Source organism: Centruroides sculpturatus, unplaced genomic scaffold, assembly GCF_000671375.1.
Source record: "Centruroides sculpturatus isolate CEXI.00-Female unplaced genomic scaffold, Cexi_2.0 scaffold394, whole genome shotgun sequence".
Classification (NCBI taxonomy): Eukaryota; Metazoa; Arthropoda; class Arachnida; order Scorpiones; family Buthidae; genus Centruroides; species Centruroides sculpturatus.
Window position 1 is genome coordinate 287,190 of NW_019384594.1, and position 24,508 is coordinate 311,697.

The following is a 24,508-nucleotide window of genomic DNA, read 5'->3' on the forward strand; positions in this document are numbered from 1 at the left end:
ATGCTTCATTTTTTTTTTATTTAAATTTATTTACTTGCAAGGATTATCTGCGCTCTGATGCGTGTGATCGTGTCTCCTAACGTAGCCTCTTGGAACAAATATAATAATGGAGTTTAATATAACCTAAAAGGAAACAAAAATATGAAAAATTCTGTAAGAAATAGTTAATTTTATTATTTATTTTTAATGTTAATGGTCATTTATAGTGGATTTATATTTACAAATTGATTACAGTACATACCGAATGTATTTGATGTGTATCCTTATACTTAGTACAAGAGTCTGGTTATAAAATTTAATAAATGCAATAATTTTTTTTCTTTATATTAATTTATTATTAAATAATTAAATACAATATACTAACGTTAAGTAGAAAAAATATACTTAATTGTTATACATTAAGGTCCTTTTTTATGTGGAAAGAGATTATTCTCTGATTTTTTTATATTTAAAAATTATTTTACACAGAAATTTATTTTTAAAAATGTTTATGTATTGTTAACGCTACGTACAGTACATTTTTGTTTATTTATGACGATAACGATTTGTTATACAGTTAGAGAAGTGCTGCCATCTTTTATCAAAATAATAAAACTGTTTACAATATCTGATTTTATTGTTATACAAAATTTTCACGAATAATTAACATAAAAAAATAATAATAATATAAAATATTCATCCTAACAAATTTTATTTTGAAAATTTAATTATTAATTATTTAATATAATAATGTATTATATATTTATTTATTATTATAAAACATAAGCAATAAATACAATTTTACTACTTAAAATTAAAAGAAAATAGGAGAAAACATGTATATTTATAAATTAATTAATTGTTTTATTATAGCATTAACTAGTAGTTAGTATTGTCTCTACTACTTGACTATTCGTAAAGATTATGCTGAGACTATGCTAGAAACTACGTGATATTTAGTCCCCATAGCCTATCCCTCTAGGGGTAGTAAAAAAAAAACACCAGGAATTTCTCTCTACCCAGCATCTTTCATTGTAGACTGGCCGAACCCACGATAGGATTAAAAAAAAAGGCTTTATATATAATTAAAATGCCAATAAATCAATATAATAAAAATAACTAAGAGTTTGTATACAAATATATCTTAAATTAAAGTTCTTGTATCAATTAAAGTTTCACACAAGAACAAAATAACGTTTCATATGGTTCGGATGGAGTGAGATCAAGAGGATCCGTTTATCATAGACCCTAATCACAGAAGGGACCTTATATTAAATTAAAATTTATTTTTATAAGTAAATGAAAAAAAAAACTATTTTTCGAATTTTATACATATAGTTTTATGTCATTCGTAGAAGTCGAGGCCTCCTCACTTATGTGATTATTTCGGGCCCCTTCTCACCTCATCCAGACTCTGCACGTATTGTACGTATACATTGTAAATTATGCCTTGTATATAAATAAATAACGTTAATCTAAATTTCATTTATTGTCTTTTTATAATTTAAACTTTTTTTTTAAAATATACTTCGGAACAATTAAGAAATCTTCTTTAAAGAATATAAAGGATGTTTGACAGATTTCACGTAAGTAAAAGTTGGATTCGAATTCATGGAAGTTGTCGAAAAGAAATTGTCTGAACGAGACTAAACGTTACCTAGATTTAAAAGCAGCAATCTGAAAAACAGGAAAGAGGCCGGAGGGATATTTGCCCGACACGAATGACGTCACATATTTTAGTGTGGGACAGTAAACGGGGTACTTAGGAATCGTAAAACCGGCGGGATGCCATCTACCGTCAGCTAAATAGAAGTTGATAAGGGCACTTCCGTCGCATTTTCTTAGCAGGATACTATCAACAGTACAATATTATCAACGATTCGTTTCTATACAAATAAATCCCGTCAAAGATAATTTTACAAATGCTCCATGTTCGAAAGTAATCTCGAATTTATCCAAAAATAAAACGACATTTCGGGGTGGAATCGATTAACCGGCATGTTTTTATAATAGTTATTTTTTTTGAGTGATGATTATCCGTTTCGGAAACCGAAACGTCTGCCATTCGTTAAGTCTTAAATATTTGTCAATAGTGTAGATAAATACCACACCAGGATCTAAAATAATATCCTTCTGCTGACAAAGTACTAAGAGAAATCCCATCGGTTTATGGATGATAAATGGACCGAAAAGCGATTATGTCTAGGATGTCAAAATAATTATCATAAAGTTATTTGTCACAGGAACTGCTAGAAGTAACTCGGGTCATTGGATTCATATTGCCATAACGCTTACTTTGACGTATCCGAAGATACAATGCAAATATACATTTTAAATTAAAATTATAACTATAATCGAGAAGAATTCTTTTAATTGAAGCTTATTTAAAGAGAATAGAGACATTAAAGCTTTAGAAATTCAGTTTGCTCAACCCATTACTTGAGCATGTAAAAGTTTAGTTCAATTACAGTGGATGGAGATCCAGAGGAGCCATTAGTAAAACGACGCCAAAAGAATGCGCCAAACGTTCCTGTTCCGAGGTGTGTGCGACATGATTGTCACGCTCTGTCGCACAACACTCCATCCGACGTGGCCACGTGTCGTGCACGGGGGCCCGTCAAGGGAATTCCCGTCTCGTCGTGGACCCGGAGAGGCATTGACCTTCTCTTGTTTGCCGAGGGAATGAAGAGGCCAGCCTATGTCATCCATACTGTTTGTCGCCAGAATTTTTCGGCTACTCGTCATTCATTGCTACATTTCTATCTTAGCAATAAGAATTCGGATGAGATTTGCCACAATCGAAAGTATTAAAATGTCTGAAGAAAGAGGAACTTGCTCTATTGAAATTCCTACCATGAGTTATCTCTTATTTTATGCACATTTTTTTTTTAATCTAATTTTTTTTCCTTCTTCTTCTTCTTCTTCTCCAAGGTTCAAAGACAAGAAATTGACTATTGAAAACATTAAAAAAGTATTCGTTTCTATTCGGCAATGAAAATGTTCATAGCATTTCAATTAAGAACTGTCGTTTGCAATACATTAAATATATGTAATCAGTATAATATTAATCAAATTATATACATGCAAACGAAAGAAAAACGCCATTTTTCATATTCCTACATACATTCAAAAGGATACAAATATATATCATTGTGTTAAATTTTTGGAAACAGTTTCAAAGAACACATTATATACATGCATCGCTTCCCTCTATTAATCAATTTTTAAATAATAATAATAAGCTTACAACTAATTCTAGATTATTCAGTGAGTTTTCTATTGTATAATTACATAATGAAGTATTCTATTTAAAAGAATACCTATAGAACGCTTCATTGTTTATAGGTGAGTTGTTATGAAAGACTATTTTAAGTAATGATAAGTCGATAAGTAAATACATATTTTTAATTAATTCTTTGGCTTAATTTAAGCTTTGGCTTCGATTTAAGCTTATTATTTACAAAGGAAATGTCTGTTTTATATTTTATACGATTAAAGAAATGTATAGATAAATTGTAAACATAAATACAATAAAGTGTTAGTGAATTATTATGAATATAAATGTATAAATTTTTATTTTTAATTTAAGAAAAAATACAGTAAATCTTGATTGATCCGATGCAAAAGTTTGCAATGGATTCGCACTTAATAATATATTGGTTAATTAACGTTTTGCATGTCTTGTATTACTCGAAAGTTAGGGTCTATCTCATTTCCAAACTTGTCTTGCATCAAATTTAAGTATGCAAAATTTAACCTTGAACTTTAAATGAGTTTCTTGAATATAGTTATAGCTAATGAGTAATAATGAGTAGAAAATATATGTTTGCTATACATATAAATACATTATTTATCGTACAAGTCAATGAGTAATGATTTCTTCTTATAAGTTAAGTTTCTATCATAAAAACTATAAACTTTTCGAATAAATTGATAAATTTTTTTAATTTTCTAAATTATTTTTTTATAAATATGTGAAATTTAAGTATAAATTTTGAGTTAGAATTCGCTAAAAATCGAGAAAAAAAATATGAGAAAAATGTGTAAAATTATATTTTATTTCAGTTCAATTAATCAATTTTATATAATTTAAAGCGAATATTTAAGTTTAATTTTTACTGTTAATATTGTTTCTCGGTTTAAAAATAACTGGAAGAAATTATTTTTTAAAAATTCTTTCAATAACTTTATCAATATTAACTGTAATTGGCAGGACAAATTTATGAGGAATTTCTTCTAATAAATTTAGAAAAAAAAAAAAAAAATGAAAGTTTCCTCTGCATCCTCATTTATAAATGCTAATAATTATTACGTCGATGTTCTGAATTTTTTGTAGTAAATTCTTGTATTTTTTCCCCTCTTTATAAAGAAAAAAATCTCAGAAAGAAATTTCTATTCAAGAAACCAAATTCGTGTTTATATTGTTCTCTTTTCGTAAAAGACAGCGTATAAATGTATGTACGATTTTTTTATTTGATAATTTAGAAGTTATGTAGACATTATTAAGTAACTTAATTTGCGAAAATTAATGTAATTTTTTTAAAAAAATAACTGATTTCATTACCGTGTTTAAGTCCTGGGAGTGCATATGGTGTTACATCATACCTCTTCAGAAGCTATCAATTTTTCTACTTTAAATACAAAAACTTCAAGATGAGAGTATGATTGTTTTTTCCTTCTTTAGAAAATTCCTTTTTCGAGCCAAAAAAAGGCTCGAAAAAGGAATTTTTTCGGATTTTTCGGGATGCATTTCATGACAGACAAATCATCAGAGTAATAATTATGTTAAGTCCATGTAGACCACTAAAATCTCTGGAAAAATCAAAAGAATTTTGCTTTATTTGTTTAATTTAAGGACATGTTTACAAGGAGGAATGGTGCAGTTAGAAATTATCATCCGAAATATTCGTTAACGAATGCTCGCGAATGTTGTAAAGTACATTTGGGTACGATTGGGTACATTAAATTGTGGTACAATATTAAAACAAAATAATTCTATAAGCAGAGAAAAAAAGATTTTAAGTTCTTTTGTTTCGAATGTCACGGATTCGACCCGAAGAAGAGGTCAATTCAGTGGGAGGTAGAATGATAAGGATGAACGAGTGACCGGCGTTTGGCATTTCCTGGCTCAACGTTGGCACTTATCGGAGCACGATCGGTGGGGAAAGATTTATTGGTTGTGCAAATTTAACAAATTGGCCAGTCACGTTATTTAACAGAATGACATCTACTTGGTGGAAAATCTACTTTTTAGAGGGAGATAATGACTCACTGTTGAATGGTTGGTTCGCCGCCACACATTGCCAAAGTGTTTGCCCCTTATCGCTGATATTCTAGTGAATTGCAAGTCTTTTGAACTTGCAATCCAAACTGATTCGTTCGTTATTAATACTAGAAACATAAATGTTTTGAATTTATACTTTTAATTTATGAGAGAAGACACTGATATAAATTATCTGTCTCGAATTTTGTAGTGGGTAATTATGTTTTACGGTGTAAATGTCGCTAGATATTGGCTACGCCACTGATAATTTATTGTTGAAAATCGTGACAATCTGCAATTACAAACAAATTTACTTTTTAATGTTTAATGGCAACATAAACCAACTCTACACTCTCAACCTCCAGAAAGACTAATGTGATAAGTGCTGCTTAATGTATCATTGTTGTTTCGTCTTCTATTTGTGTTTACTGTTATGATTTTAGAAACAGTAATAATAAGCTTAAGAATTGGATATTAAATTGATACTACGCTTTCAAAAACATTTGTAATTTATTTTATTGATAAAATTATACAGTAAAATATAAAATATTCCAAGTATATCTTGCCACGAGTGAATTTATACTGTGAAACAAACGCAGTAACGCTGTATACTTTCCTGTATTCCTGTATTGTTTCTAATGCAACAGTATTAGGAATTACACAGGAAAACAGATCGGTATTTCAACTAATAAACCTTATCGAATCGGTGTATACACATTGATCAAACGATTACGTATGGACGTATTACTTCTTGATATTCAAAATTAAATATGTATATTTACCTGATCTAACTTTACTTAGCATAAATTTAGAGTATTCCTCTAGAAACTTCCAAGAAATTACATTAAAAAGAATCTTTTTTGTATACTCCATTTTAACTTTACTGTTAATTTTCGATTATTAAATCATTTACTCCTACGTTTACTACAAATTCTCGTTTTATTTTGATTTTCTCTGGTGTGTTTGACCGTTATATCCGAGAGTTTAAACAATACAATTAATTTAACAGATAAGATGAACTCGGGATTAAACGAATCAGTTGTTAATCAACGGACATTCATCATTGGAGGAAGCGTGGATTACCCGAATGCATAGTTGGATCGACAATGAATAAACGAGTAGTAGTAAGTAGGCAGCCGGACGACTCCACCCGATCGTACTGACTACTTCCCGTCTGTACCAGCGCCCCCACTCCCTGCTACTTGTCTTACGCCATATCGCTTGGGGATCATTCCCACCGCGGCAGGGCGTCTGCTTCTCGCCTTCCTACTTTATTACGGCTAACATTACTTGATAGTCTGACTGAAACTGACCGGTCACCTACCAAATTTGTCATCATCGATTCCTTAATGAAGATATCAATGAACAGAATGGCTTCACTTTGAATAATCCAACACGTGGACACACTTCTTTTAAATTCTTTCCACTTATTCTTCAATTGTTTTGAAAAACTATACTTCGATACAGCTAAATTTTAAAGGTTTCAGTTATTTAATAAAGAATAACATTGGTTTATTAGTAGAAAGTCCGTTTTGTTAATTAAACAATACTAAAAAGAACACCATTCTGTATTGTCATTCAATACATTAAAAAGGGGTTTATAGATTCAAAACTTAATCCATCGTTTAATATTCTTTACCATCCTATTTTCATGTTTATTCTACTTTTTTTTTTTTAATGGAGATGTTCATACGTACTAAAACACAATACATTCAAAATATTAACAGTAAGTAAATTAAAATATAACAAAGTTATGTTATATTATCCTTAGAATATATAGGCCTATATATATATATATAAAACAGCAACAGATTGTTTATAAATAGATTTATAAAATGGAATTATGTTTAATTCTTCTTCGACTTGTAAAGAATTAAATGATCACTTTCCATTGTATGCCTTATAAAAAAAATCGTTAGTTGACACGCGATGAGATTTTCCCATATTGAATGAGACACGAGAGCAAAGTACCGATGGAAATTTCCACGAAAAAATCACAAGAATCCGGATCGAATTTGAACCCGGATCCCTCGTGGCAATAGAAGAACTTCTTATCGCAAGGATATCCGGATCCAATAGTTTATAAAATGTATTCAAATTTTAAATACGAGTATAAAAAACAATTGAAACTGAATACGAAACTGTAAAAAAATTTGAGTAATTTGAATTATTATTATTATTATTATTTATATATATATATATAAAGATAAGAAGAAAAATCTTAAATAATAAGTTATAAAAAGTCGAAATTTTACAACCGTGAAATTTTCGATATCATTACGATTGCTTATGTTTGTAGGAAAGTGTAGAGAGTTAAGATAAAGTATAACCTTAATTGCAAGGTGGAATGTAAGGAACGAATTCCGGCTTACTAAACCTATGATTGGAAGCTTTCAATCAGATAAAATAATTGAAAAATATTTCTGTTTTGATGATAGGACAATATGGTATTACTTTATCTTTGTCCTGCGGGTTCTATTGAAAAGATAAAGCAATTCTGTTTTCAACCTGAACATATTTGGTAAAAAGTTCTATTTTCCTTATTTTGCTTTTAATTTTCAGAACAAATCGATAGTTTTAATTCATAAAAAGAAATTAATTCGCTGTTTTTTTTTTTATTTCTACCAACTCGTTTACCTTCTGGTCTATTTCTCTTTATTTCTAGATGTCCAGTTTGCCTGTCCATCTGTCTGTCCTTTCTTAATCTCGAGAACGGAGTTAGATAGATGAAATTCGTTACAAGATATAGAAAAAATAGAAATGTTCAATACAAACCAGAAGTTGTGTTATTTCAATTTAAAAATTTCCCCCTAAAAAGTATTAGATGACCGGCACGATTCTATTCTTAAAGGAAAAGTATTATATACAGTAGTATATAATACTTTTTCTATATAGTAGTAAAAGTATTATGTACAGTAGCAAGCCACAAGTAATTTGAAGTGGAGAGCATATATTTTAATAGCAGCTCGGCATTACGACGATCTCACAGTAAATAATTGCACGTTCATGTTTATAAACAGTTTCAGTGTTATGAAATAATACTGAAACATCGAAACATGAAACATTTTCTTTCAGAATAATTATTTCAATTTTTATTCTTGAATATTTGAGAAAATTTATATAAAATTTTTATTTTTATTTCGTACAGATTAGATCAAATTTTAAATTTATGAAATACAGAAATTTTCTTGGTAGTAAAACAAATAAATATAATTAAAAATAATTAATTTGCTTGAAAATCTTAATTAATTTTCATAATTTATAAATTACATACATATATCTGTATTATTTATATACGATAACTTAAGGTATATCGTCGTCATTGTCATCATTTTTCCTTCCTACAGTCCCAGCTTTCTATCAGGTTAAGCCGAGTTAACCTTTTTTATTTCTTACAGTTTCAAACCTGACATTTTTCCACTCTGTTTCAATGTTCTTCAATTTTCTGTATGTCTTCTTTCATCAGTTCTCTTCACCTTTCTTTGGTCTCTTTCTCTCTCTCTCGCTCCCCTGCAGTTCTTTCACTTCAAACATCCTTCCAGGAAGACTACATTCGTTCATTCTTTTCTTATGACCAAACCATTTCATTCTCTGAGTCATTATCGTATTTAACTTATAGCTTTTTTCTGTATTCTATGAAAACTATTAGATTTTATCTCCTGTTATTAATTTATAAATATTGTTTCTGTATTACATTCAGTTATTTCGTTCAATTGCTACTAAGAAACAAAAATAATTATTTAAATATTAAATTTATTAATCTTGTTATAATTTATTTAGTTAAATTAATCAATTATTTTTTCGTTTTAAATTGAAAAATATTTAATTATTAAACATTAAATCAAGTTATTTAAAAAGAAATTAATATATTTAATTTAAAATAAATGAAAAATTACTAATTTCTTTTTATCTAATTTATATAATTTAATCTAAAATAACATAAAATCTTATTTTTATAGTAGAATAATTTAATAGATTGGTTAATGTTTTCTTTTTAATTTTATAAAATTCTTTACGCAATTTGCATTTAAATCAATTAAGAATAAATATTTAAAAAAAATTTTTTTAGATGAAAATCTTTGAATTTTTAGGTTAAAAGTTTTATAATTAAATTAAGTTTTAATATATATTTACTATGAAATAAATTATAGAAAAGTTCTTTATATGTATATAATTTACATGTAATGGAAGTAGAGTAAGTGATATGAAGTTCTTTATTCATATAATNGATGTTAAGTCATTTAAAAGATGAAACAAGTAGTCTACTTAATAGTTTGATAATCAATTTAAATTTAATGCAAGTTTATATTTTTAATTAAAACTTTTTTCGTTTTTTTTTTTCATTTGTTCATTTATAATTGATAATTCTATAAAAATATACTCGTTCTTTTTATAAATTCTTTATTAATAAACCTGTTTTATTTATAGCTTAACTTTTTATTTTATCTTTATTTAGATCTATTGTCGTACTGATTTATTCTAATTATATTTTCTAAAGCTGTCTCATTTTGTGTTTTAACATTTATAAGTTAAAATCATTGATTTTTTCTTTCTTTTTACTTAAATTTTATTTAATTTATAAATGTTTATATAAATGAAAAGATATATTTTGTACATTTTTTTTTTCATAGATTTATAAGTAAAAATGTATATATTTTCTTTTATTTTTGTGGTAGAGAAGTGGATAACAAGAATTTAGCCTTATAGTCAAGACACGTATGGATCGCAGAATTTAGCCTTATAATTAAAAATTAATGAGATAAAACTAATATAAATTAAAGTAATTTGTTTTATTGATTTTATTCATATATTTTTATGACTTTAGGAAAAGGGTGGAGCCTCATATTTTTCATTTGCTCGGGTTCTGAATACGATATAAAATTATGAAAAATAAAAGCAACGTGTCTAATTATCCTTTTATATTGTGTATAAATGCTTTTTTTGTGTTATATATTTTTGAAATTTACAAATTCTAATAGTTCTAAATCATAATTTTGTTAGATTTTTCATTATAAAATGCAAATATGGTAAGTAATGCTTTCATTTGAAATATAGACTTTAACTACGTTTTATACTGTTTTTGTGCCATTATTTATGGATGAAGTTCCTTTAGAACTTATATTTATTTAATGATTAGACATTTGTTCGAAGATTTTCGTGGTAAATGAGAAGAATCTCATAAAGTACATTTGATACGGAACGTCTTCTCGCTACTCCAAATTGACTTTTCCTCTCATTGTTTCTGAAATTTATGGAGAGGACCAATATCTTTTCTTAAGATTATATCGTCAAGTAATTGTCTTGTCGTCTGACTTTTATCCAATGGTTTTGCCGCTAAGTTCATTGATCTGCATGCGACGAAAACAACTGCTTAATATTCCAAACTCCTAGGCGACTGTCTAGCAAATATTCTAATCCAATTTATAATTTTTTGGAGTTTGTTAATAAATTTCTAAGAGACTATTTAAATGCGTTCAAGATTAATCGTTTTACCAAAAACAACAGAAGCTTTTACAAGAATCTACTTTTTTCAGAAAGTAGATGTAATTACCCACGTTAACAATCTCCACGGGAATAAATATAGATAAAATTTATAATACTGTACCAAATTACTGAAAAACGGATAAAAATATATATATTAATCAATCTAAACTTTATTTATAATGTTATAAAACAAAGCTAGTTTACAAAAATCTTCGTGTAATTTCAAAATTCGGCATTTTTCTAGGGATTTTAAGTTCGTCGAAGGTCATGTCTAACTACAAATTTTTACTGCTGATTTAACCAAGAAAAGAGAAATATAGTTATGTTTTTTATCCGTCGTTTGATTTACCTTTAAAGTCAGCAGTAGATTGGCCTTGACCAGGTCATTTTTTTTGTTGTTGCCAAGGTGTGGGAGTCCTGCATTTCTTTCAATATAACGACATATGTTCCTCTCGTGCTGCAAACAGCGTGACTGACGAGGTCCAAAGGCCTCTCTGCAGCATCCACCATTCGTCATTAAGTTCCTTCAGAGAAGAATCGCAATCGTGGGGAGCCGTCATTTTTCATATCCTCGTTTGGTACTTGAAACATTTTGAAATTTCAAACAAATTCCAACTAATGGATCGTGCTTCTTAGCTATAATGTTACGTGACATTAATGCTTATTGCATAGACTTTGTTAACGATCTATAATAGTTTATTAATGTGAAAATTTATATTTATAGAAAAATATATATATATATTCGTAAGGGGTATTTCTTCTATAAATTATTAGCAGTAAAAACAGACAAAAAATCATAGTTTTTATTACTAGAAACTCTCAGTTTTCTTATTATTTTAAGCTCATTATAAAATTCTAGAAGAGGGTGCCATTCAGGAGAATATAACATTGTAATAACCAGCGTGACATTTCTCTGTAGAAGAAACAAGAAGAAAAATCTGAATGGATGCCTGAAAAGAAAAGCAGAAGCGGAAAATGAGGCATTTATCCACATGAAATATGGTAACGAGACAAAACAGAGCAGAAGAACAACCGAACAAAATCACAAAAACTACTGGAACTGACGATGGGTTTCCGGAAACAAGCAGTCAAGCGCGAACGAGCGAAAGGCACGTTGCAGTTTTCTCAAGTGTTCAAGGTAAAAGTAGTGACAGTGAAAAATTCGGCAGAGATGCAATGTAGGAGAATGGAGACATAGCAAATCTCCGTTGGGAATGTCAAAGTTTAAATCTATCCGAAGTTACATATTGACGTCTTACTGTCTGCACATTCGTAGTAAACAGATCAGTCGATTTCGTTATTGTTCTCGTCATTTATTTATTTATTTATTTATTTATTTTACCAAGAATTAATTAATTACGGCAAATACAATTTTATTAATAAATTATTAATTATATCAATTAATTAAATGTTTATTAAAATAAAATATATTGGTGATTATTTCGAAACGTCACACGATGTCAACACGATGTCACAATTGAAAGTAAGAATGGACTTTCTTTCACTATTGAGGATAATGCCAATTCCTAGACATATGTAGAAAAAAATATAAGAGGATGCCACGCATCGTTTAGTTTTAAAAACAATTTAAAATCATTAAAAACCAGTTTATTCACATGAAATTCAAGTTAAGAATTGTGTATGTGAACACAAATAGTGTAGTCATATATAAATGAAAACTAAACACGAAACAGAGATTTTTTTTTTACATTAATAGCAATTTTACTAAATACAATAAATAATAATAATTTTTCTTTTTTTAGGATGGAAAGAATTCAGAATTTAGTAAATTTTTCTTACAAAATAATTCATGTTTTACAGAGATGTTTATGTATTGCCACGTTACTATCAACGTAGGAAACAACGTTAAACGTTATCGCATTAATTACTTTTCTATATAGTTTTTATTTATAACTGGTTTCTTTGAATGCAAGTGTAGTCTATAAATTTGTTAATATATACGTATGCAAATTCTTTACACGGTAGGTTTGCATAAGTATTCGTTACAGTGCAAAATAAATAAGAGCAGTTTCCTTTGTTTGATTGATGTAATCATCATAGCAACTTCATCAAATTGATATATTTTCTGCTTTAAACACAGCCCATACACCTCCTCCTATAATAATACAAGGAGGACGTATATTTTATAGTTAAAATCAATTTCAATTATCATTAAATTATTAAATTACAATGAAATTTAATGGATTGAAGTAAATTATTATGAGACAAAATTTCTTCGGTTCACTTTCTTTTCATTATGATACGTATGATAATATGGGGATCATCAATTAATTATGTGTATAGTTTATAAAGGGGAGGAGGTTAAAAAGTGCATCATTGTACACAATATTGAGTAAGTGGGTCAAAAGTTTCTCGTAATTAATGGACGGTTCCTATGAGTTTAAATCTTAAAATAATATTGAAGAAGATATAATTCGAAAAATCTGTTTAAGAACGAGTGGTCCTTGGGGCTCTCTTTAGCACTCGTTATAAATCATTAGTGATTAGTCCACTACCTCAAGGAGTTTCCAAAGTTTAATTAAACATTAAAATTTTCTAATGAGGTCCAAACGTATTGAAACTTAATGGTTTTAAACTCTTAATTATTTTTAGAGGCCTGAGGGATTTTTATTAAAACATCTTTGATCCTTTTATTATTATCATGTATGAAAAGGATGAATCATAAATATGATTTATAGATAATAGTAAAATAATATATATATATGTATACAGGTCAAATCTATGAAGAAAGGCCAATGAAGGAACACAGAAAAATGGTTGTTGTTAATCTTAGAAGAGGTTAAAGTCAATCGCTTCCAGTAAACAGAAGAGAAATTTTCCTATATTCATGTGTATTTATATTCTATAGCATAATTATTAATCGATCCTTGAAAATAACGCTTTAAATTCAAACAAATAAATAGAAATTTTAATATTTTAAACACAATTAAATAATTAAGCAATTGTATTGCTTTTATTTTAATTATACAATTAATAATAATCTTCTTAATCTTATATATATATATATATTTTTTATGAATTAAATACAATTTATATTCTCATAATCAATAAGAAAGGGAAAGAGAGCAATATATGTCTACGTAGATAAGAGGGGAATAGCTATCAAGAAGACCTTCGCTGTCACGGTTAGTTGAAGAAACAAGCTTTGGAATCCTGCACCTGCCAACCCCTTTCTGACTTCCCCTCAACAGAACGTGCTCAGATAAAAAGAACGGGGTACAGAACCGCTTGTTTGTTCTACAAATCTGAAGGCTTCTTACCCAGAGGACAGTCGACCCGCTCGACCCGTGGGGGTGATATTTGGTGGTCGTATTGGATTACTTCGCCATCGTACCCAATTTTTCCCTCTTAAGTAGAAGGAAAATCTGGACTCGAGTCATTCTTTCTCGGAAGTTTGAATAGATCGATAATTCAAACGGGAAAAGTACAACCTATGCAATGGCTATAAATCTTCTTCGGGGTAATGATTTCTTTAATAACTTATTTCGTATGCAGAATAATTAAACGATAAATTTTAACTGGAGAAAATGAAGTTTTTCTGTAAATGAATAGCCAAAATTTTTGCTTTATTTTTTCAAACTTCAACGGTAAACTTTTATTGTAAATATCTTCAATTAATAGATATAAGAATAGAAATTTAAATTTTTACGGACTTTTATTGTAAATAACACGTGTTTGACACATTTTAACCTAACAAAACGGATTTATTTACGATATATGCCATAATGTTACAGTGTATTATAAACAGTAGCGTGAGAATTGTCTTCATTTCTTAATTTCAATTGAATTTCCTACTTCTACATCATTATTAAACATTAATAATACAGTGTCGTATCTAGGTGTCACCGGAAGGAAGCATTAGAAATAGGTTCTGGGCATAAAATTATATATATATAGATAAATGTGATCAGTTTTATACACATATAAACAATGTTTTACTTATATTTATTTTAACTAGTAAAAACTTTATAATGACTAATCTCTAATTTAAATTTTTGGTTAAATAAGTATGCACTTATATAGTATTTGCTTGCTCATTCTAAGTAGAAAAGATGATATAATAGTAATAATTTATTTATTAGTAATTTACCAAAGAAGAATAAAACTGGCGAATAGTTCTATCGGATTTATAATTCACCCCTTCATCAGTTTAGATAAGTGTCTAATTCTTAATCTAGCTAAATTCTCTTCATTCCTATTATTGTATGACCATTTTATTAAAATTAAGATAATGATTCTAAGATATATTTATAATTAATGTGCCTCGTTTATACATTTATAAATGTGTAAACGATATTAGAAACATATGGCACATATATTGGCTTATACGTTTTAATCAGTTCATTGAAATTTATTGAGATAGACTAATGGATAGTGTATTTATGTATAGTCACACCCGCGATGCCATTGACCGAAAACATTGAAATAACTAGTAAAGGGTTAAGTAAAATTACTTCACGTAATTTGATAACTGAAGTACAACCCTCATTTACTTGAGATTATTATATGAGATATCTAATAGATCAGGTGAAACTAGTCAAATAAAATATTATATAATTCTAAATTTCTGTTCTATATCATTAATTTATATTATTTACAAGCTAAGAAAGGTTATAGAATATGGTCATTCTCGGCTTGTAAATAATATATGGTCATGGTCATAAAAATACAAAGTGAATATGGTGAAATAGAAGTACAAATAACTTTTCATAAGTAATGATTTCATTGTAAAAAAAAATATACACATACATATTAATTAAATATCGAATTTTTCTTTAATTTTAAAAGTATTTCTTAACGGAATTAAAAAATTTTTTGATAGAATTGCTTAGGATAGGAGTAGTCGATACCGAATTTGATTGACACCCGCTTATCCGTCTGCCATCGTAACTTCAAAAGCCAAAGAAGATAAACTGTAATGGAATTTGAGAAGGTCAAAGGATATCTACCTTTGCTTCTACCATGGTCTGCATTATATCATCTTTCGATATTTTTAAAATTTTAAGTATAGCCGTATAAAAATGTTTGGATTTCACTTCTCTTATCTCGCTAATAAAGCTGTAATTTCTGGTAAGGCAATTTTATTTTCATAGATAAAATTTTTTTTCAAAAAAATGTGTAAACAAAATGGTTTTTGCTATTTAAAAATAGCCATTGGTTAAAGATTTCTTAATAAACGGGCATAACAATCCACAAAATATTGTTGCATTTAATCAAAGTTATTACTCTAATTACATCTAAAACATTATTGGCTTATATTCTGGCTCTGATAAAGATGCCAACACAGACCAAATTGCCGTTCGGATTCCACTCTATCAGGCCTTAATCTTTAGACTCATATGTAAAAATACGAGGTAAATAAAGATTTCTTTTAATAATAAGTGAAAACATAGTTGAAGAGATAAAGATTAACTAGAGATCGGAATTAGATTGATGGAATAAGACAAGGAAACAGATGGGTACGATCTGCCAAAAAAGGGGTGCCTCCCGGGAAGACTTTCAATGGGAAACTAGTCCCTATTTAGGTGTTAGGCACGCGTCGAAAACCCGGAAAACTCCTCTTGGCCAGCCCGTTGGTCAGGCGTGAACCACGACCAACTTCTAGTGTTCAGTGATGTTTTGTCACTAGTGGGTTTGCATGAATGAGTTAATTCAAATATAATGGGTTCTGTTCTTTGTTGTTTATCTTTATGGACCAACCACTCTCATCGTGAGCCTAATGAACTTAGAAGAAGAACCTCTTACTTTAGTCTATGCGGCCACAAAAATGTAAAAGATTGATGAAAATTTTGATTTTGTTGATAAGTTTTTCCAAAAGAGGTGAATCCTCATATTTGTAATGAATTTACAATGAGATGGATCCTGTGTACTTTATCTCTCATCTTCCAACTTTGGCTTATATTAATGTAATACGGTAATTTTTAAAAATTATGAACATTTTATATTTATACGTAATTATTTCAGTTAAATTTTAAAAATACTGTTAAATACAGTAAAACCTGCGTAAACCGGAATCACACGGAATCGAATATGTTTTTTCGGTTTTTCAGGCTTCCGTTTTAAACAGGTTTATATCTAAATATAGAGAAAATGGCTCCAATTTCTAGGAATTTTTTCCCTTTTAGACAGGTTTCCATTTTATTCAAGTTCCGTGTTTGACAGGTTTTAATATATATTTAATTTTTCTTCTTTACTGCCAACTTTAATATCATTAACGATATTATTAAAGTACTTTTAAGATGTAAAAAATGTCGTTAACATCGTTTTTACGACGTCAAACACATGTTAAACAATACTTACAACTGAACAAAACTGAATAAATTCTCCCGAAAAGCAAAAAAAAAAAAAAACTAAATGTTATTGAATCATAATTAAAAATTGACGTGTGTTATAATTATTTTTAATTATATTAAAGAATAAAGTAAGAATAATAATTTATAAAAATAATATCTCGAATTTAAAGTGAATAATTTATATATATTAATATATATATATATATATATTACTGTGAATGACCGATATCTGGCAAATGTCAACATTCTCTGGTGAATGTCAGCATTCACACAGTCGTTTCGTGTATGTACAAAATATTTGCTAAATATCCTTATTTCTCACTTACACCGGCAAATGTCGACATTCAGCATGCACCGATGGTGAATGTTGAATAAAAATATTTTTATTACGTTAAGTCAAAAATGCAACTTTTTAATATGTCAAAATAGGAAAAAGCTTAGGTAATAGCACATGTAAATAAACTATTGAACCTAAAACGTACAGTACATTCTTAATCAGAAAAGAAATTAATTCAATAATAAACTTACACATAAATTATGTNTTATATGAATTCCATGTTGTACGAGTCACTTAGATTTTACAAATACGTGTGCCGGGCTGTGAACGGCTCACGTATTTATAAAATCTAAGTGACTCGTACAATGTGGAATTCATATAACACGGAATTATCAATAGTGTTATAGGGTTGTCTACTATATTAGCTATAAAACTTTATAGTATTATATATAGTAAAACCTGTGTAAACAGAATATTTGGCAGGTTTTACTGTATATAAAATAAAGCTTTAGATTTATTTTATATAAGTCGACCCCCCTATAACACTATTGATTATTCTGTTTTATATGAATTCCATGTTGTACGAATCACTTAGATTTTACAAATACATGAGCCATTCACAGCCCGGCACACGTATGTATAGAATCTAAGTGACTCATACAACATGGAATTCATATAAAACGGAATAATCAACAGTGTTATAGGGGGTCGACTTGTAATATTTAAAAATATATTTATAATTCTTTATATTATTACTACAAATATTATAAAATTGATATATTTATAATAATTAGTATGTGTTTAGCATAATATATTTTTTAATAGAAAATAAAACAAAAACAGGAAATGATTTATTAATTAAAAAAATTTAATTTAAATCTGATTAAATTGTAAATTTTAAATAAGATTTTCGTGTGAAGAGAATTTTAGATCATAGCGTGATTATTTTATTAATTTCGTGTATAATATTTAAGTTTTTTAATAAAAAAAAACTGTTATTTTATAAATAGAACATTAATTACCAGTTGATAAATTGCCGAAATACATATAATGAAACATTATTTAAATCTTATAATGTTTTTAAATTATACAATATTTTAATCTGTATCCAGTTTATTGTAGTAAATTAAATTAATAAATTAAAATTTATCTTAATTTTGTTGCAATGTATAATAATAAATATATTAGATTATAAGTTTGTAACTAATGAATGAAAACTCAGAATCAAATTCATAAATATGTATTGAAGTATTTTCTTTCGATTAAGATATTACTTCTATTAAAATTAATTATAAAGGGCGAGCTAAAAGTTTTTATGTTTTTTTGTAATTTATTTCATAGTTCTTAATGTGTTTTTAATTTTATTCCTGAAATTTGACCATTGGAATGAAATTATAAATTGGAAATGAAACAGAAAGAGTGTGTGCTTAAACAATAATACACAAGAAAAGATACAAGAGAAGATAAATAAAAGATATAAGGAAATATTAAAAAAACTGATTTTCTTGTATCTTTTAACTGTGTAAAAATTGAAATCATTAAATGAGATCCAGATAGAGAACTGGAAGGACTACTTGGCTCGTTCCTGGACACAGTGGAGCCTCAAAAATTTAGCTTTTTACGTAAAAGACGTGATACCAGAGTGAAATAAATTAAAGTTTCTTTTGATAAGTGATAGAAAATATATTTATATTTATTTTATTGGTCTCTTTTATATGTTTTTACAGCGGTCGGAGAAGAATAAGTTTCACATTAGTGATTGGTCTTACTTCTAAGCTTGTATAATAATATAATGTCTACTTAGATCTTGTTTATTATACTGATTAGCAAAAAGAGATATTAGTCAAAAATCAAAACAAAATATCTCTATTTTCACTTATTAAATAAATAAGGTCTAAGTAGACATATGTAAAACAAGTAAGGACATACAGGTAAAAAGAATGTAATAACATAAATTTAATTCATTGTTAATCAATGCTATACTACTAACAATACCCATTTTTATAGAACTTCTTCTTTATTTTATAATATATTCCACATTTAAAAGAAAAATTTCATTCTTAGAACGGAAAATTGCTCGTCCGTTTAATTGCAAGAAGAAATACAAGTTTTTTTTTTTTTTTTTTTTTTAATGCATTTTTGTAAATGCGGATTATAAATTATTGAATGACAGTTTAAACGATATTACATTAATTGAAGTCTGCAGTTTTACTTTATGTAAGGTTTGAAATAATAAAAAATATATATAGGCCTATATATAATAGTAGATACATTATTAATTTTAAATGTTTTCATATTGTAAGCAACATATTAGAAATGATTTCTTTATAAAACGAAATGTTCTCTTACCTTTTGTTAATGTGTTATTATGGTCAGTGGCGCGTTATTGCTTCATGGGGCCTAGGGAAATATGAATGAGGGGCCCCATGTACAGTGTTGACTTCAAACATTTCTCTTCAATATTTTGGAAGGGGAGGGGAAATATTTTCTTACAAAAGATTGTTTTGGGGCCCGTTTTGATGGGGATCCTAGATAATTACCCCTTTATTGCCCATAGGATAACGCGCCACTGATTATGGTTATGATTAACAGACGAATGCATAACTTTAGTACAGTTATTTTCTCTTTCCTATTTTCTATTTTAAAAAGTAAAAATACGCAACAATTTTTTCCGGTCTTAATAATAAATTACATTCAATAATATAAAAAAAAATTATTAGTCACCTTCCTCGATTTTAAATCTTAAAAATTAATATATTGTTAACGTAATAAACAATTGATTACCTTTGGGATGGCGCATTTCAATAACAGATTTACGTAACCGTTAGTTTTCAAATTGATGAAAATTTTCTTTTGATCAATCTAATCATGATTCAAGGACACAAAAGGGACGTGAGAAAAGCTTGCCCTAATGATTCACCGATTAATGTACACCAAGGGCGAAGGGAGGAGACTTAAGTATGAAAGGAAGAACGCCGGAGAGAACGAAGGGGAAAAAAAAGGAAAAACACAGCAGCAAATATCGAGGTCAGATACTGAGGGACCTCTGTCTTCTTCACTTAGGTATGCGGCAAATCAAGCCTATCGTGTTTTGTTTCGTACAATTATTATTTGTAACACAGCCTATCGCCATCGTATACATTTATTGATTAAAAGTACTCATTTTTTTAAAAATTTCTAATTAATAAATTTACACTTTGAACATATTTCCTACTCCATTACAGAATTATTGTATTAAAACAATATTCTATTTGTTTAAGAGCTTTATCAGATGATGTGTGAAGTAAGGGCTCATATTGAATTATTAAGTATAATGCCAGAAAAATGTAAAGATTTATTCATTAGGGAATAAAATAGAAAATAAAATATTTCAATTAAAATTTTCAATATTAATAAATAAATTAATAAAATTCAACATTTATTTACAATAGTTTATAGTAACCAGGAAATGTTGAATGTTTCTTTGTTGGATAGCATAGACGATTTCTAACTGGTATGGAGACATTCAACGGTCAGGTCGTCTTTCGTCGAGATGAGTTGCTCTTACTTAGACTTTATGACTACCCCCCGGCAGAGTGTCTGCAGAGAAGTCCATATAGCTGTTGCTTCCGTCTTTTAAGGCGGAAACGAAGAGACTGACCTGGCGCCTGGACGGTCGGGTGTCTGAATGTTTGACTTTTATTAATATGATTATTGTCTACACCCGATTTGTGCCATACAATCTTGTTTATTCCAATGCAATTTTAGTTAAATACGGTTGCATACTCTAATGCCTTTAATGGAGCAATATTCAATCGACAGTAATCTCATCTTTTTTTTTTTTTTTTTTGCTAAAACATAATGGAGGATGCACGCTTCTATTGTAAATTTTAATACTTTAGTCAGTCGGAATGTTTTACATAAATGAAGAGATGAAAGAAGATATTTTAATTTTCGGCTGTCAGAAAAAAAAAATGGAGTGGACTAATCAACCGGTGAATAGCAATCGAATGTTTTTGGTTGTGTTGGTAACGAGTTGGGTGTAGAATGTTCCACTTCCAATGGCGAAAATTGTGACCTTGAACAACGACCTTCTGACGGAAGCCTGCTAAAAATCGAGATTTGTCACGTTCTTACTAAAGAAAGAAGTAAGCCTGGAAGTCGGGTCACTTTGTATAGATGCTTTTGTATACCTTTGGCACCTATATACTTTTATGTAATAATGGCGTGAAAAATGATTGCATTCAAACTATTTATTTATGAATACAAGCTTTTCTCAAACACCGGGTTTGATCGTTCTTTGAAATGTCTGACTATTTGAAAAAAAAGAAATAACGACAAAATTTTTTATACAGTAGATACATGTGCTATTGAGGGATTTCGTATGATGCAACAATTTCCCTCTGGGATATTTTTTTTACGTAAAATGAATTTCGTGTACGAGAATATGAATGCAATAATTTTATTTTTAATTTTCTGAGAATAATTGTACATAAGCTTTATTTAAAGACAATCCATTATTAAGTTGAAATTATATGAATATTTTTCAATTTTTAACTGTTTTTGAGCATAATGTAGTCTTATCCGGTAATTCATTCTTTCCTGTGTGAAAGGACAAAAAGGAGTTATGTTGATAGTAGTTGACATAAAATGTAAAAAATACCTTTTGAAAGCACCATTTATTAGATTAGTTAGTTATTTATCGTTTAAACGAACAAGCAAAAATTTGAAGTATAACACGATGATTGAATTTTAATTTAATTAAAAATTCTCTGTTATTATTCTCCACTAGCAGATAAGCCTGGCATTGCTCGGGCAAAAAGTAACGATAGCAAAGATTAAGATTATTACATTATAGCCAATCTTACCTGTTTTCTCAGAATGCAAGAATTAGGTTGCCCTGATTTCAAACTAATTAGAAAATTTTTAGATGGGTCTAAAAATATGTTCAATTTCTCATGAAAAACCACATCTACGCCTGTAAATCTTGCACATCGCTTTCTCTTAACACTTCAATTGTTACTTAACCATTTTCATTGTTCAAGTGTTAACAATCTCTCCTGAGGGGGGAATTTTGAAAAATTCCTTCTTAGTGTACGTTCTCATGACACACCCTAACTGTTACCAAATTTCAACCTTCAACTCCTAACCATTTGGGCTCTGCGCTTATTATTATTATTCGGAGTGGCTATTTCAAAGGGCAATTTTGGCAACTAAAAATAATATTGTCAACAATATCAACTTTAATATTCACAAGAAAATTCCCAGTAATATTCAAAAGAAAATTCAAAACTGGCAAGAGCTCCTCCTCTTTTAAGTTTGGGCATTATATAAAATTTAAATCAAATTANAACTCATTATATATATATACAGTATATTATGTTGATTAATGAGAAACATTTAAGTCAAATATCTGAAATTTATTAATGTTTTTCAGTGTTTTGGATCAGATGGAAAATTAGTGTTACATTATGCAAAGACACAAGCATGGGGATAATTCTGCAACTTCCTGTAAATAGGCAATAAGAATCTAGTCTTATGATTTTGTGTATTTTTTAAAATAAATTAGATGCTTATATTCTTGATATTTTTTTTCTTTTTTTTTTATAGTTTCTTCACAAAATTTATTAGCATTTAATAGCACGTCTTCATGATGATGATGTTCGCTCAATTTCTCGAGAGGCATGAAAAATTAGGCAAACGTTTCCAGCCCCTGTTACGCAAGTTAACTAATAGATCTACTCCAGATGTTCAGATTTAAACAGGATCAAAATAAAAATAAAATTTCTTTCTTTAACTACATGTTACGTTTATTGTTATTTACAAAATAAGTAAAGGAAATTTAAGATAAATATTTAATTTTTTTTACACGTGTGTGTGTTTTTTTTATATACTTAACAGCGAATTAGACGTAATACTTTCAATGTATTTACGTTGGATGATATATTGTTTAAACGGTAAAACAATCGAAATATTTTTGAGACAATTTAAAAATCATTGTCTTTGGCATGTTTAGAGGCACGTGTTGTGTGCCACACGGGATGGCTGATTGACTAAAAACTATTGTTTAAGAGCAGCAGGTTTCTATTCCAGCTGGGATTGGGGACGATCACGTGGGGGGTCAAATTCCTGGATCTGGTCTTGAACATAGTGATTTAGCATGCATGAAGTAACGGAGCATTTTTCATTTCGTTCGTCAAGCTAAAATATATAAAAAAAACAAGAAAAAAAAATTTAACCAGCAATTAAACTATTCTGAAAACTTCAAACTTGTTATGCAGATTTAATGATGTAAACCTAAATATATATATAAAATTATAATGCAATTAATACGTCTAATATTGAATAATAATTTAAATTTTAAAATAATTAAATTATAAATGTTTTTAAAAATAAAAACAAGTGAAGTGGATGGATCCATTATGTAGTATTACCATCACGTTGATTTGCAAAAAAAATTAATTGATATTACTTATATATTCTTAGGTTAATGTACTTAAATCATTTTCTCTCTTTATAAACATTTATTTAAAAAAAAGGAAATAAAATGATTCTTTCTCTAATTCTTGAATAATATAAACTGTTCTTTAACTCGTGTATATAATGTTTATACCAAGAGATTGAGGTGAATGTCGTATATCGTTGTAAAAAGAAATATGTTTACAGTTTGATATCCTCTTAAATGAGAATATTAAACTGTAAACATGTTTTTTTTTTACCGTGCAATAATTTATTAAAGTCATATCGGTATCCAGATAATTACATGTTTATATTTGAACGATATCTTAAATTTTCTCATATCATTTGAGTAGGTGTATAGAATTTTTTTTCCTCTAAGAAGCTTAATTTTTCAGATAAAAGAAGATGAACTTTATGTAATATATATATATATATGCATAAACGCGTGTGTGTATTTTATATAAGTAGGTTATAACACAACATATACACGTGTATTACATATGTAAGTCTTATATGCTACGTGCGTACGGTGTATGTGTTTATGTATATCTTTGTATGTTATATAAAGTTTATTAACAAAATATAATTGAAAAATATCTTAGTAAATTTGCATATTTTAGAGTTATCTCTTGCATTTTCTTTTTGTTTTTTTGCTTAAAATACTATTTAAGCATCACTTAAAAACTCTAATATTTTTCTTAACTTTTAAAGTAAGTATTAATAATAACTTGAAGATTTTTATATTAATATATC

The 24,508-nt window shown here is 28.2% G+C and overlaps 1 protein-coding gene across 1 annotated transcript in view; it reads left to right on the forward strand.

The window, feature by feature from the left end:
* The window catches only part of LOC111624832, a 108,655-nt gene that overhangs the window by 29,893 nt on the left and 54,254 nt on the right, over window positions 1–24,508 (forward strand). The gene's annotated exons all lie outside the window — the stretch shown is intronic.